Genomic DNA, 17,560 nt, shown 5'->3' with positions numbered 1-17,560 from the left:
AATCATCTTTATTTTTATGTCAATTACAAGTGGGTTTGTACCCAGTTCGCCATATACAGTGTACCATGTAACTTGGTGTACTTTTTTTCAAACCTAATAGTAATTTACAAAATTTTAAATAAAAACGCTCAATTGATTGTATATTTGTAAAACCCCATATCTCACAACCGTTTAACAAAATTGGTTTCACTGTTTTTTCAAACAATTCAAAAATACACCTGGTCGATAAATTCAACTTTCTTCCTTTTTTCAAAACATCATACATCGCAATTGAGGTTTTTTTTAATATTCTGACTCTTGGCATCATTAAATGAAGATGTCTTTGAAAATACTGTACCAAGATACGTAAATTTGTTCACACATTCAATTACGACATTTTCGAATTTGAAGACATGTGTATTGACAAATCTTCCTTTGGAAAACACCATACATTTTGTTTTATCACTATTAACTCTTAATTTCCATCGAGTACAGTATTCACTAAATATATCAAGCTGATTTTGTAGATCAGTAGGATTATCAGAAAATAAAATCGTGTCGTCTGCATATAGTAGGATAAAAAGTTTGATATATATACGAAGTTCCATTTCAAATTTATTGCTAAGACTTTCAATGCCTTTAATATTATTTTGAGCTAAAAATCTTCTACGTCATTGAGATATATGCTAAAAAGAAAAGGTGCCAAGTTTTCCCCTTGTCTCAATCCGATGTTGCACGGGGAAAATCTTGATTTTTGACCATTAAGTTAATTTTAGACTTAATTCCTTGGTACATATTATATATAACAGTGTACATCTTACCATTCACATTATTAATTAATAACTTATTCCACAGGCCTGCTCTCCAAACTTTATCAAATGCTTTCTCAAAGTCTATGAATACACAATAAAGCTTTTTTTTTCATCATGTTTGTAAGGAAATTTAAAGAGTAGAGTACTTCCTTCGGAAGCCAGCTTGGTTTTCCGATATAACATTATGTTCTTCGGAGTACCTTTGGAGTCTTTCATTCAATATACATGTAAATAACTTACCAAGACAACTGACAATTGTTATAGGTCTATAGTTTTTAGGGTCATTAACTGAACACATCTTTACAGAAGTGGCTTGTTGGTCTAGGGGTATGATTCTCGCTTTGGGTGCGAGAGGTCCCGGGTTCGAATCCCGGACAAGCCCGCTACATTTTTGGATACGACTCGGATAAACTGTTTAGTTTAAACGTATTTTATTGTAACAAATTTACAACAGGATTGGGCACAAGTTATTACAACTTATAAACGCCCTCTCCTAACACAATGCCATATAAATAATTACAAAATGCTATAAAATACATATTTAGTATTGATTAATAGATATATACTTTTATAGAAAGATGGAGAGAGAGAGAGAGAGAGTGAGAGTGAGGGGAAGAGATATGGGGGAGAGGGAGAGAGAGATAATTAATGGATGGGCAATAAAAAAGAAAAACAAATGTACAAAATAACACAAGCATTAATGGCATACATTCAATAACGTATAACGCATATAACAAACAAGTTATAAGGATAAACATTCTCATTTAAGACACAATGGATACACGTTTTACTTTAAAATATAAATCGATTGACTTCTTAAAACCTGTTACTGTCCTTTATGAAATGTTGAACACATAAGAATACTTCATAATTAATATTCAAAGGCATTTCTTGATTACAATATAACAGAAAGTCTAAATCTGGGTATTTCGAAAGCATAAAAACACAAACATAATTAGTGAATTAATACACTTTTTTAAATGGTCAAAGTTAACAGTTTGATTTTGATATCTACTTGAATAAGGAGGTGTAGAATTACTTACAGTAATTACACGACTGTCAAAGTCATCACATGACAGCACAAATTTAAGTAATAAAAGAAAAACTATACTGTTCTGCTTCACAAAGACTTGCATACATGTTAGATAAACGAAAAGTACACTTGAATACACAGCTGTTTTAAACAAATCAAAAAAGAATCACACTTGCCGGTAAAGTATAACCGTTTGTAACGTTTCGGTTGCTGCACCATTTGTTACATAAATTATGGATCCTTTTGTGTCAACTCTACCACAGTACAAAGAACAAAGAGTTGAAATAAAGTTCAATATTTAATTGGATCAAGTTTATAATTTATAATATGTACAAAATACTACGTCCAGCATTCACACAACTTCATGAGTTGAAGTACTTTAGAAATCCACAGCATCTCCTGTTATATAGTATTAGTATTGAAATATACAGTGTTCCAGATTTGGAACATTTGCTCCAAGACTATAGAAATATGATTTATCTTAATTCCGAATCTGGATAAAATATTCGTTTTAGATTATGACCAAACTCACCAATGGGTCAAATGAAGCCATTACTTCTGTTTAAGAATGGTTCTGATAGAGTGGTCGTCTGATAGAAATGTCTGATAGAGTGGTCGTCTGACAGAGTGGTAAAGATGCCGAAAATTTCTGCCTTTTATACCCTTATCGAATGCGCCCTCGCGCATACTATGTTTGAAACTCCCGCACTTTTACGTCACTTCCGGTTCACATACGCTATAGAAAAACATGATGGCGGCCGCCATACGAGACGTGTTTACCGGAGATATAAACTACAACAGCGTGTCTATTAAGACTTAACTACTGTCAAGGTATGATTCAATACTTAAATGAGATACTCTTACAACCAAAGATCGTCAACTTCCATACTCGCACTTATTATAAAGGCAAATACAACTCTTTCAATCCAACATTCTCATCTCGCATGGATCGACATTTTACCGCCAATATTCAAACTATTTTCCTCAACCACGATGATGCTTATTTTTGAGGTACGTTACACGTTTACCAATACCATGTGTTTTACAGTAAAAGGTACCAATGGAACACCTCCACGTATCAGTGCAACAACCCACTAAGGAGGATAAAAATAATAACTAGAGAAATACGTGTGAAGGTGGCCAGAGGAAGCTACATATTCATAAGAGGAAGAGGAAGAGATAGAGAGATAACAGAAATTTGAGAAAAGAGAAAGCAAAGACGTATTAGGAACAGAAATAGAACAAAGGAAAAACCAGGACGACTGGAAAAAGATATTTGGAGGAAATATAAGAGAAGATGCATGAGGATCCGATATGTGTTCGGGGCGACACTATAATAGTGTAAAGAATGTAACAATAATAATGCTCAGATGAAAAAGGAGAAAAACATATATGTCTATTGACTATAAGTATTCATAACACATAATAGCACGACAAATGTATACAAATCCTAAGTACCCTACAAATGTACATGAAATTTAATATCTAATAAAAAGATAGAAATGTTTAATCCTAATTGATGAGGGGAAAACCTTATTGGAAGAACAAATATGAATAAAGAAAAAACAAACATATAGATATAATGGTGATACACACAGTTAATTTACATGTATAATGGCATTTCTCATCAACAAAAAAAAACAAAAAAAAAACACACATCCCGTGCCAGTGACCGCATTCCATACCCATGACCGCCCCCTGGATAAACTGTACAATAAATGTAATTTATGGTTACTACAGCACAAAATATCGTCATTTCATGTTAGCTGGGGTCAATTTTTCGACATACCTGTTTTTTTCTATCAACATCAAAATTATAGAATACTGTTAATTAATTAAGAGTTCAATAATTTGATAGGTTACGACTCTATAGAGGCAATTAGCATGTCAAATTATTGAAGATGGTATTTATGGCGTAGACATATTACATGTATATGATAAAAAAGACCAGTTTTGTCATGAAAAGTGTGTCACTATCATAGCAGACTTGACGAAGTTATGAATTATTAGTTGAATCATCTAGTAGAAAAAATATCAATGAAAATTGACAAAAACAATCCGCCGTGCCGTAACAGCGACTGCCACAGCTCGCTGCCGTGACCAGGATTCGAACCTGGGTTGTCGCGGCCACAACGCGAAGTACTAACCACTATACGATCACGGCTGTATTGGCGGATACAGTCGCCATGTTCCAAGTACGAGTATTGATTTCCCAAAGATATGGTCAATTTAAGAAGTCAGGGATAACAAAAAGCTAAAATACATATAAAGATATGATGTTTAATTTTGATCGCTTTGTGTTATCAATTTCCATTATATTCTTATTGACATATTATACAAAATGTAGAATGTTCCAATTCAGTCATCAATTCGTGTCGTTCTCATAAATGATGGTCAAAAATGTCTTTTCCTTCATTGCGCACTCCCAAACATAGAATTTAACAAGGGTTAAAAAAAATCGCGGTAAATATAATTTGTGTGTGTATATTGGAATTCCTAGATGAAATAATTAATACTCTTCTTATTGTACTAGTATTGTGTAAGTTTATGTTCTTATTATTTTATTGTCACATATGTATTATATTTGAATGCTTTCCTATGAATAAAGATATACATATCATATCACGAATAAGGCTATGCATGTTATAAACACGAACATAGGAATCTGATATCAAATAAATCCCCTGGTGGTCTGGGACAGTTAAATGAATTGTCTATTTCGAGATTGTACGAGTTACCTCCCTTCTCGCATCATGTGTAAACGTGGCAAACCGGACACTGGCCTATAATCTGACTATATCGTTATGTTGTAGACATTACTGTCACCCAATACGAAGTACATGTTTTATACTCCCTTTACTTTTTAATAGATTTATGACATATTTTATCATAAACGTAAGTTTTAATGTAGTTAAAATATTTGTAGTCTCAGCTATATATCATCCTACTGAACACGTTTTGTGTAAGTGGCTTGTTGGTCTAGGGGTATGATTCTCGCTTTGGGTGCGAGAGGTCCCGGGTTCAAATCCCGGACAAGCCCATTAAATTTTTGGTTTTTGTAATTATAACGATAGCCTATCAGAAATGATACGTGTACCAGATATGTGGAGATTAGTTTTGTTTGTACAGTAATAAACGCAAAAGAATTTGTTTTTTACATTTCAACTGGAAATAAGGTTAGGGGGGGGGGCATCATCATCATCCCACTTCTTCATCTACAAATTAAAGACATGTGTCATTTCGATCGAATCATTAAATACAAATAATATAAAATACACCTGGGTTGATCACGGCTGTATTGGCGGACACAGTGTTAAAGTTCCAAGTGCGTGTAGATGTAAAAAATATGTGAGCAACGACGATTCCTTTGTGTATCTGAACAAAATCGTTTTCCTTGTGTTTTGATCAAATGATTGCTGGTCAACTTAAGAATTGAAAGAAGTAAAGAAGACAACTGCAAGAAAACAATAGAATTGTATCTCTTAAAGTTTTTGTTAGTTAATTCATTAATTCGATACATCCATATGATAAATGGTGCTGAACCGGCTCATACACCTGTCGATAAGAATAAACTTCCCACGCCATATGTAATAGCTGAATAGTCAGACACTTTCAATAAATCTTAAAGACTCATCACAAAATTTAAAAGCAACCCGTTTAAAACTCTTTTATTGGACAGCTTCATTTTCTTTCTTTTCATTTTTTTTTCTTTTTTTTTTATGATAATGCAATTTTCCATTTTCGCAATCATGGATTTTGAACAATATTGTTTTAAATCCAAAAGTAAAAAGTACTAGTTACCTCCCTTATATGTATTTAACACGTGGCAATGGTATCGTTATCGGTAAACAGGTCCTCTCCTCTGGCATGCTATATATGATTTATTTTGTCAATCCTAAGAAATATACATATTGCACAGTTAATATATTTGTAATCTTAGAGTTAATTAAGTTTAAATGAATATTAATTTTTAAGTGGCTTGTTGGTCTAGGGGTATGATTCTCGCTTTGGGTGCGAGAGGTCCCGGTTCGAATCCCGGACAAGCCCAAGTTATTTTTGGTTTCGTCGATAGAACAGGGATGTTCCAACATTACATTTTACAATTAACTTTGTTGTCAATCGAAAACTCTCATCACACAGGAAGTACAAGTGATTCGATTAAGTTCTCTAAACACTCACTAAACATTTCAAATACTCACTAAACACTTCCAAAACTCACTAAACACTTCCAACAAACACTAAACACTTCCAACAAACACTAAACACTTCCAACAAACACTAAGCACTTCCAACAAACAACAAACACTTCCAACAAACAACAACAAATGCCATGAGTGAGTTTACATTTATATAACCGTTATACAATTCATCCTTGTTTCTGTCGAGTGCCATGTATACATTCGTCGTTTATCATGCTCCTATAAAATCCTGATGGGTTATCATGACGACCACGACGTTTTAAGGACAAACGCTGGACTTTCTGGGGTGACACGATGTGAGGCACAACATACGTCATTTTATAGTACTGTTTCTATTGATGCCATACAGTCATCCGAGCTATCATCTCGGTCTGGTGTTCGCTCCCGGAAATATCAACATCATCCTCCAGTATCTCTAGTGTACAAGCTAATCCGCCATCAGGAATATCCAGGATATCCAGGATCAGAACAGAAGGCTGTTTGAACGTATTAGCAAGTTAAGTGTTCTTCAAACATAATGGATTGTGGTCTATCGATTACGTCATTTCCGGTCTGGGTTAGCTTTCTGTCTTTACCAAGTTGGAGAGACGATAGAGAAATCGATATTTCTCGTCACCTATCACAAATAAGTTTATCGAACGTTGCTTAGCTGGAAAGGTGCATTGCTACACAGGTATCATACAGGTAAATTATATACTTCTACATAAAACGGGTTGAGAACGCTGAGCGGTCGAAAATACAACAAAGAAAGACACTGCCAAAGTAAGTTTGATATTTTTTTCTTATTTTAGCTTGTGTTGAGAGCAACATCAATTTTCTGGTAATTTTTCGGAGTAGCGAATGAAGTACAGAATGAATGTAGAAGTAGACATTTTAAAATCATCAAATCTTAAAATTTATAAAATGATTATATCTAAAACTGTATCATTAACTATCGAATTAATTGTATTGAAGTGTTGGTTGAATTCCAGGTACAAATAGTATTGTACAATTATATAAGTTCGATATTTTCTATTTAGAAATATAATTCGATATTGAGGTTACATGAGAGAAATACATGTTTGATGTCCCATTAACCAGGTGTTGAGTCCTCGCCTGTTGTCACAGCAGTTATACACAAAATGCAGTACCCATATTCGACACGGGCAAGTTTTTTTAATTAGGTTGATGGCACGTCCTTAGTCCGTACATGTGGGATATGAACCAGTACGGCTGTGTATAGTTCTATATTCGATCTCTACAGGTACATATTTTACATTATCGCTAGGACTGCTTTAAAACTTACCCTGAGAGATGTCATTTACCCTTTAAATGGATTCCAACGAATTAATTTACTCATTTTAAAACCTGCGTTATTTCTGTTCTGGTGTATGGATATTGTATATGTATCATGTGTTTTGTCAATATTTTATAGAATATAGCTTTCTGTGAATACAGCGTTAACACCCGTGTCCTTTTGGAAATATATAGAGAATACATAGTGCAGTGTCTTAAAATATAAGCTGTATTTTGTCGAGGGTAAAGAAATAAGAAAGACAAAAGTGGCTCGCCTTTCTGTCCCGAGCCAAAAATACAGCTTATATTTTAAGACACTGACCATGTATTCTATATATCTGGCAACAGTTAGTAAAAATAATCAATTTGAAGTGAATCGAATTGACGCACATGCTAAGATTCTTATTAAATACAGCAAAAATATATATGGTGGGTGTAACCCAACAATGTGGTGCCAGTTACATAATGGTTAAAACAAACCGTTTCCGGTTCTGCGCAGAACGGTCGTGTAATAAAGTAACAGAAAGTGATATCTAGTTTTAACCTACGGAGGTACTTAATATCACATATTTACGGTTTGTAATTCTCTTTTTAGAGAACAGTCCTGCTCGTACTAAGTACAAAGGTCCTGACCCAGGGGTACTGAGTAATATATGTAGCTTGTTAAGCTTGATTTATAGATTTATAGATTTTCCTCGTCGACACTCACCAATAGTATATCATTAATCTTACTAAACAATAGCAGCTAATATGATTCTTCAGCAATGGTGGCTGATCGGAATTACTCTGGGCATAAAAGTCTCGAGGAGACAACGCCTCCAAACTATTTACAACAACCGCGGAACTAAGTCGGGTGATTTTACAGAGTTGTCCGATTCCGCCAAAGATCATGTGATTTTACAGAGTTGTCCGATTCCGCCAAAGATCATGCTATTTTACAGAGTTGTCCGATTCCACCATGGATCAGATTATTTTACAGAGAATTCCGACCCACCAAAGCTCTGGTTATCTTACAGAGTTGTCCGACCTACCAAAGATCAGATTATTTTAGAGAGTTGTCCCAACCGCCAAAGTTCGGATTATTTTATAGAGTTGTCCGATTCCGCCAAATCTCTTCTTATTTTACAGGGAGCTTTTCACGATATTCGCGACAGAATGTGGATATGTTTGTTGTGTCTAAAAACACAAAATATATAAATACTTATCATTACTTTACGGAGTTATTGACAATAGCTATATCACGGAACTGTTATCATAGCCCCGAATACAAGTTCACATAGTTGTTAGTAATAGCACGGGATATTTTACATAGTTGTTAGTAATAGCACGGGATATTTTACATAGTTGTTAGTAATAGCACGGGATATTTTACATAGTTGTTAGTAATAGCACGGGATATTTTACATAGTTGTTAGTAATAGCTCGGACTATTTCACGGGGAAGTTGTAAGTCATAACACGGGATATTTCTCATAGTTGCTAGTAATACTGTAGCTCGGACTATTTCACAGGGAAGTTGTAAGTTGTTCGTCATAACACAGAAACTACGTTTTACATTTGAATGAATTGTTCAAGGATCCAAACAACATCTGACGGAGTGTTTGCCAAATTAGATTGAATCCTCCGTCTTTAAAATATTGATTTAGATTTTGGATCAGTTCAATTCCAAAATTTCAAGTTGGGAACATATGCGCTGATAGAAAAAGTAACTTGACAATTGTTTACAAAAGCTTATATATTGTAGTCGGTCATGCTCGGCATGGCGTCCAGCTTACGTACATAGCGTGCGGTTCCCGATCTCATGTTCCAGACCTACCAGAGCCTGCCGACAATAACCGTGGATATCGGAAACTTCAGACAGCGTGTGGACGTACGCCAAAAGTGTAGATAATGTTAATTAGTGAATGATTCTATCAGGTAAAGTACAGGTAAATAGGGATACAATAAACAGGTGTTATGACAAATATATAAACAATGTACACGTAACTCTAGTCTCGGATACAATTTACAACATAACTCTGGTCTCGGATATAATGTACACGTAACTCTGGTCTCGGATACAATGTACAACGTATCTCTGGTCTCGGATATAATGTACAACGTAACTCTGGTCTCGGATATAATGTACAACGTAACTCTGGTCTCGGATACAATGTACAACGTATCTCTGGTCTCGGATACAATATACACGTAACTCTGGTCTCGGATTCAATGTACAACGTAACTCTGGTCTCGGATACAATGTACACGTAACTCTGGTCTCGGATACAATGTACAACGTAACTCTGGTCTCGGATACAATGTACACGTAACTCTGGTCTCGGATACAATGTACAACATAACTCTGGTCTCGGATATAATGTACACGTAACTCTGGTCTCAGATACAATATACACGTAACTCTGGTCTCGGATATAATGTACACGTAACTCTGGTCTCGGATACAATGTACACGTAACTCTGGTCTCGGATACAATGTACACGTAACTCTGGTCTCAGATACAATATACACGTAACTCTGGTCTCGGATATAATGTACACGTAACTCTGGTCTCGGATACAATGTACACGTAACTCTGGTCTCGGATACAATATACACGTAACTCTGGTCTCGGATACAATGTACACGTAACTCTGGTCTCGGATACAATGTACACGTAACTCTGGTCTCGGATACAATATACACGTAACTCTGGTCTCGGATACAATGTACACGTAACTCTGGTCTCGGATACAATATACACGTAACTCTGGTCTCGGATACAATGTACACGTAACTCTGGTCTCGGATACAATGTACACGTAACTCTGGTCTCGGATATAATGTACAACGTAACTCTAGTCTCGGATACAATGTACACGTAACTCTGGTCTCGGATACAATGTACACGTAACTCTGGTCTCGGATACAATGTACACGTAACTCTGGTCTCGGATACATTGTACACGTAACTCTGGTCTCGGATACAATGTACACATAACTCTGGTCTCGGATACAATATACACGTAACTCTGGTCTCGGATACAATGTACACGTAACTCTGGTCTCGGATACAATGTACACGTAACTCTGGTCTCGGATATAATGTACAACGTAACTCTAGTCTCGGATACAATGTACACGTAACTCTGGTCTCAGATACAATATACACGTAACTCTGGTCTCGGATATAATGTACACGTAACTCTGGTCTCGGATACAATGTACACGTAACTCTGGTCTCGGATACAATGTACACGTAACTCTGGTCTCGGATACAATGTACACGTAACTCTGGTCTCGGATACAATGTACACGTAACTCTGGTCTCGGATACAATGTACACGTAACTCTGGTCTCGGATACATTGTACACGTAACTCTGGTCTCGGATACAATGTACACGTAACTCTGGTCTCGGATACCATGTACACGTAACTCTGGTCTCGGATACAATGTACACGTAACTCTGGTCTCGGATACAATGTACACGTAACTCTGGTCTCGGATACAATGTACAACGTAACTCTGGTCTCGGATACAATGTACACGTAACTCTGGTCTCGGATACAATGTACAACGTATCTCTGGTCTCGGATACAATGTACACGTAACTCTGGTCTCGGATACAATGTACACGTAACTCTGGTCTCAGATACAATATACACGTAACTCTGGTCTCGGATATAATGTACACGTAACTCTGGTCTCGGATACAATGTACAACGTAACTCTGGTCTCGGATACAATGTACACGTAACTCTGGTCTCGGATACAATGTACACGTAACTCTGGTCTCGGATACAATGTACACGTAACTCTGGTCTCGGATACAATGTACAACGTAACTCTGGTCTCGGATACAATGTACAACGTAACTCTGGTCTCGGATACAATGTACACGTAACTCTGGTCTCGGATACAATGTACAACGTATCTCTGGTCTCGGATACAATGTACACGTAACTCTGGTCTCGGATACAATGTACACGTAACTCTGGTCTCGGATACAATGTACACGTAACTCTGGTCTCGGATACAATGTACACGTAACTCTGGTCTCGGATACAATGTACACGTAACTCTGGTCTCGGATACAATGTACAACGTAACTCTGGTCTCGGATACAATGTACACGTAACTCTGGTCTCGGATACAATGTACAACGTAACTCTGGTCTCGGATACAATGTACACGTAACTCTGGTCTCGGATACAATGTACACGTAACTCTGGTCTCGGATACAATGTACAACATAACTCTGGTCTCGGATATAATGTACACCGTAACTCTGGTCTCGGATATAATGTACACCGTAACTCTGGTCTCGGATACGATAGCCATTCATAGTTCAAAAACCAGAACTTCTATCCATAATAGTTTGTCAAGTTATCGTTCAGGACCAATACAAGTTCGAACAGAACAACTCACACATAATTAGCGTCTTTAATGATTGTCTTACAATGCTAATATGGTACACAGCAGTTTGGAAATATACATTTGAAATTCAAATGTACACAAACAGAACAGTTTGTGTGGGTTTTTTTTTTTTTCTAATTTGCATTAGTTTTAAACGTAACCAACAAAAGAGTTGGATATTGAAATATCAACACTACACCTGCATACATGTAACATTATTTTTTTTTCTCGAATTACACACACTCAGTTAAACACCAGCTGCAGACACGTGTATATCATATTAGTTAAACACCAGCTGCAGACACGTGTATATCATATTAACCGTATGCTCGTGTGTATTACCCGTACTAAGATTACATATGGCGTTTACGGGACACCAATCTAGCTATTATACGACCGCTGTCATCCCGAAACTTGTTTATCATTCATGTGCTATTTTCATGACTATCGCCTTCCATTAATGTTGGCGAAACAATTTTATCTGAGCATACTTAATGATTCTTGGCTGCCCACCACTGTCACACAATTTAAGATTACGTGTATTGGAACTAATGGAGCTGACGTCAGAAATAATAACTAAAAATATGGTTTTGATTCTGCACGTTTCGGATTTGCATTAAGAGATCTTGAAGATAAAAAGAGCAGTGAAAACACAGAAGGCCGGTGGTTATAAACCTTATTTACAGAGTACTCCAATGTGAAATATGGTTGGAGGACTGGGTCTATAGAAACATCGCGTTAAATGGAGGAGAAGCATCGTAGGTCATAAACGTATGATGTTTATCAGTAAATATCTGGTCATTTTTGTTTGTTATAATTGACGTCACTTCTGTTTTTTTACACGTACTTTGTAACCTTGACAACTGACTTAAACGAGAAAATAACAAAAAGAGAAGTTAACAAATGTAACTGACTTGATGGCTTTGAAAACCTGTCGTTTTAACATGGATTTCGTTTGATACCTCGTGCTTTAGGAGAAGATGCTGATAAGCGGATAAAATAGGATAATTAAAGAATTACGAATGAGCAATTAACTTATTATGCTGTAATAACTTTGGCCACCGGTGTTGATTTGATTGGACAACTCTACTGTTTTGTACCAGACAAACGATCACTCTGGTATTACGGGAGGTTATCGTCAGACTCGGCGATACAAACACGCTATCGATCGAGAAGATGCGTGATAAGATGCACTATGGTATAATTACCTTACTTTTTCAGTATTGACCTAGTTGTTGGTCCGAAAACAGCCGTATTGACCCAGTTATTGGACCGAGGACAGACGTATTGACCTAGTTGTTGGTCCGAGGACAGACGTATTGACCTAGTTGTTGGTCCGAGGACAGACGTATTGACCACGAGTTATTGGTCCGAGGACAGTTGTATTGACCTAGTTATTGGTCTGAGGACAGACGTATTGACCTAGTTGTTGGTCCGAGGACAGCCGTACTGACCACGAGTTATTGGTCCAAGGACAGACGTATTGACCACGAGTTATTGGTCCGAGGACAGACGTATTGACCACGAGTTATTGGTCCGAGGATAGCTGTATTGACCTAGTTGTTGGTCTGAGGACAGACGTATTGACCTAGTTGTTGGTCAGAGGACAGACGTATTGACCTAGTTGTTGGTCCGAGGACAGACGTATTGACCACGAGTTGTTGGTCCGAGGACAGACGTATTGACCTAGTTATTGATCCGAAGATTGCCCATTGGCCTAGTTATTGCTGCTAAGACAGCCTTTTTGACCTAGTTATTGGTCCGGGGACAGTCATATTGACCTAGTTATTGGTCCGAGGACAGCCATATTGACCTAGTTATTGGTCCTAGGACAGCCGTATTGACCTAGTTATTGTTTAGTTGGCATGTCGGCAGATGCTATACGGTGATAGACTGTTTCATTATTCCTGTTCAGATGGTCCTCCTTACACTAACTTGTCTGAAAATTTCGTCCGCGACTTGAGTTGCTCCATCCTGAAAGGACTTCCTAGTGGTGTGGCGGGGTCGCCTATAACTAGTTACAGGTTTGTCTTTATGATGTAATTCATGCTTCTAATAAGATGTTTGTGGTTGTTTGGTGATCCGTGCTCCTTGATGGCGGAATGGACACCCATGGAAGGTGTCCTCGTCCGATAAGTTCAATATTGTCAGTCAGTTACTTCGTTATTGATTTGACTACTGAAGAAGAGTTCCGAACGGCGTGGGCTTGCTTGGTGGAATTTTAATATTTTGTGATATTGGACAGCTCATGTCCATATTGAACGGTTATGACTAAATTATCGTGCATTATCATTGTCAGGTAATTCTGTTTTATAAACAGGACCTAATTATGATGAACATCGCTTCGAACCTTTATTTTTATGAGATATCCAATTCCGTATTTATAATAATAGGTTTTTTAATGGTACAATTTTCTTATTCAGTGATCAATGGAGACGAGGAGATAAGCTCGAAATAAAACGCTTATTAACAAAAACTTCAAATAGTGAAGTGTTGTAAATCATTTTAATGGTCATTATACCGAGGTACTTAATGAGTTATCTCCCTTAGTTTGACGTGCCGTTCCAAAGTCCTCACACACGATATGTTTACTTAAAACACTGAAAATTAACCTTACATTGACGTAGATGGCAATGAGCTCGTGGTGTACACGAAACTAATAGGCAGCTAATTTCGGTATATTGTTAAATCTCAGTATAAGAAGGCTAGGAGGTTTCATGTTTGTCAACAAGGGTTTAATTTATACGCACCATTTCAGTATTTGTTTAAACAGAAGCTTCTCAAATTTAAGCTCTCTGGTTCCCCCAATGTAAGACTCCTTTTGTCGTGGCTGGTAGATCTGATCGACTAGCTGGCATGTCCCTCCTGGCATTCCTCCATGTTCTCGGCACTGTCACGACGTCAGGGTGACTATAGTGTACGCCAATGCCTACCCCATTACACGTATTGATACTGCAGTAGACAGTCATGAGATCCCTTAAGTACCTGTATATTGGTCGTACAATAGGTTGATCTTTAAGTCTTTGCCCCAACATTGCCAGACGGACTCACATACATACATCGACAATACTCAAACTACACCGGTGACAATTTAGACAAATTTAATTAACAGTCACGTGATCGTGAATAAACATTAATTTATTTTCGAAGTGCATGACTCAATGAAGATATAATTACTGTTTATTTATAGAAAAGGTCTAGAGGATACCGTTTGCATTATTAAGGATAAGTAGCACAGCTAAGTTAACGCCTTCCAATTATCTGTTTCTGTTTGAGAAGTGTATCGACTGTCGGATGGTCTGTAGGACGTAAACAGTTGTTTCTGTCCGAGAATTGTTTTGGAAAATCTGGGACTAAGCCAGGATACTGGTTCTCCGTGTTAGAGTGTAATGGTCCGATGTAAGGATGTTAGAGGAACAGGATTTTATGGATTAAAAACCTCGGATATACAAATGTTTAATTAGTGTTTACCTACACGAACTTCGGATACAACTGCACAAGCTGTGTGATTCAACTCTCAACCATTGGATCTATATACTGTTCAGCTGAATAAGGTGTGTTTACATTTGTACCTCACAAAACTTGGATAAAAAAAACAACCCCATAAGACGAATAAGAGAAAGGTCTCTGTTGGACAGGTATGTATACGTATGTACCACTGCCATTGAAGGATACAGAGAAAGTAGCTTGGCTGTAAAGATTACGTACCAAGAAAAAATAAACTGTGGGTTTTGAGATGGACTAAAGAAATGATACCCAGTACGTACTTTACAGCAAATGTTGGAAATTTAAAAAACAAAAACAAAAACAAAAAAATAAAAAACAAAAAAATAAAAAACAAACAAATAAAAACAAAAAATAAAAACAAAAACAAAAAAAAACTCACTCTGAGACTACTACAAATGATCTATATGATGTACGATTGAACGTGTCAGCTAAGACAGGATTAATTCTGAACCTGCCTGGGTGGTGATAAATTATGGCTTAGTTACCATTTCTGATTTTCAAATGCGATTAACTGACAGCAATTTTAAAAGAAAACTCGATATGCATAATTTGGATTTGTGAAAGTTCGAATTATTCTTATCCGTCACGAATATATTACGATCAAGGCCATCTTACAGATGTTTTTGTCTGTTTGTTGGGTTTATTGCCCCGTGAACAGCCAGGGTCAATTTGAGGCGGGGTATCCTTGTAGTGGTTAGTGACTACCTAATTGAACAACATATACATGTATATGGGGGGACCCGTCGCATGCCATCCAGGACAATTAGGGTAAAATATTTAGTCCTTTCCTAGCAACACAAATCGACACGGTTAGGGAGCGTCGAAACACGCACCTCGGACCTTTACCTGAGGTTATGTGGCCGGCGCTCTAACCGACTGAGCTATCGCGGTCCCCTCACCTGAGGTTATGTGGCCGGCGCTCTAACCGACTGAGCTATCACAGTCCCCTCACCTGAGATTACGTGGCCGGCGCTCTAACCGACTGAGCTATTACAGTCCCCTCACCTGAGGTTATGTAGCCGGAGCTCTAACCGACTGAGCTATCACGGTCCCCTCACCTGAGGTTACGTGGTCGGCGCTCTAACCGACTGAGCTATCGCGGCCCTCCTCACCTGAGGTTATGTGGTCGGCGCTCTTTAGACGATACGTAAATAAGAATCTTGTTCCCGCTGATAGAAACACTTATTGATGTTCGGATTAATGGTAGAACTCGAAATCGAACGTTCCACTTTTTATTTTCGACTCCGTTGAAACTTAGAAATGCTGTAATAGTTCGGGATAGATTAGTCACAGCATTATAGTCCCACATTAGTCTCCTTTTAGTATCTCATTAGTCGCATCATATTGTCACATAAGTCGCCTCGTAGTACATAACACACTATGTTAGCATGTTGCATATATTTTGTGATCACCTTGTTATCTAGTAAACACACGTGCGATACGAGTCCTTAGAGAAAAAACCTTCTAAAACTGGTATGAGCTTGGAAATGTTGTTCATGTTATGTTCGGAAAAAGTTAATTCTTTGATGAAAGGAAGCCTTAACTTATTTTCTCTCCTACTTGGGATTAAAGAAACACACTAGTTTCCATTTTAGAGGAACAAGGGCAAATACTCACAAAAATAGGGGAATAACAGTAAAAATGTATATCTGTAAAAAGGTGTTTATCGCTGAAAATATTTCTTTTAACAACACATAATCTATACCTCTGCCATGTACACTTTTGTATTAGAGTCTTTTCAGTTAAAAAACAATAGTTTTTTGGCAAATGTGATTTTTCAAAATAATATTAATTGAATTATCATCAAACAAGTCTCCACTGTCTAGTTGTATATCATTACGGTGCCATTTAAGCTGTCGATATTTCAATGATTATTTACACTGACACAAAATATGTATGACCGGGGATCAAATCGCCCCAAGATAGTAATCTCTACATAGATTTTACGTAACAATCACGTGACGTATATTTGGATTTTCCTGTCGACTCGCATCAAACATTGATCATATCAATCTCATGGCACGCAACCCACTAATCCATTAGCCAATCAAATCCAACCGCCTTTTTAGCTAAGTAAGACACTGACGTAGCCTATCTGTGTGGAAATCTGACTTGGCCTTGTTTTGGTAGATACTAGGTAGCACGCTTACATAACTAACTGACACGGTTCCCGTCCTTAGCTGTCAGATATTGACAGATCTGACCTCGAACATTCCTAGTGAGCCAAAACATAACAGTTTCATAATTGTATCTAATAGAATTTTTTCACATAATAACACTGTTATCAATGTACAAAACACTTGTCATATAACTACCCTATTACTGGTACAATAGCACTCATTATTACATTATACCGTG

The 17,560-nt window shown here is 37.1% G+C and overlaps 4 non-coding genes across 4 annotated transcripts; 3 read left to right on the top strand and 1 right to left on the bottom strand.

Moving 5' to 3' along the window:
* The first annotated feature begins 1,101 nt into the window (after positions 1-1,101).
* Trnap-ugg lies at positions 1,102-1,173 on the top strand. The gene has a single exon. It is a non-coding gene; the product is annotated as a tRNA-Pro (tRNA).
* Positions 1,174-3,916: 2,743 nt separating this feature from the next.
* Trnah-gug lies at positions 3,917-3,988 on the bottom strand. Its single transcript has one exon. It is a non-coding gene; the product is annotated as a tRNA-His (tRNA).
* Positions 3,989-4,792: 804 nt separating this feature from the next.
* Positions 4,793-4,864, top strand: Trnap-ugg. The gene has a single exon. It is a non-coding gene; the product is annotated as a tRNA-Pro (tRNA).
* A 936-nt stretch (positions 4,865-5,800) lies between these two features.
* On the top strand, positions 5,801-5,871 carry Trnap-ugg. The gene has a single exon. It is a non-coding gene; the product is annotated as a tRNA-Pro (tRNA).
* Positions 5,872-17,560: the final 11,689 nt, after the last annotated feature.

This window comes from Pecten maximus, chromosome 14 (assembly GCF_902652985.1).
Source record: "Pecten maximus chromosome 14, xPecMax1.1, whole genome shotgun sequence".
In the NCBI taxonomy this organism is placed as follows: Eukaryota; Metazoa; Mollusca; class Bivalvia; order Pectinida; family Pectinidae; genus Pecten; species Pecten maximus.
The sequence above is the reverse complement of the archived record's forward strand: the minus strand, read 5'-3'. Positions and strand labels throughout refer to the sequence as shown.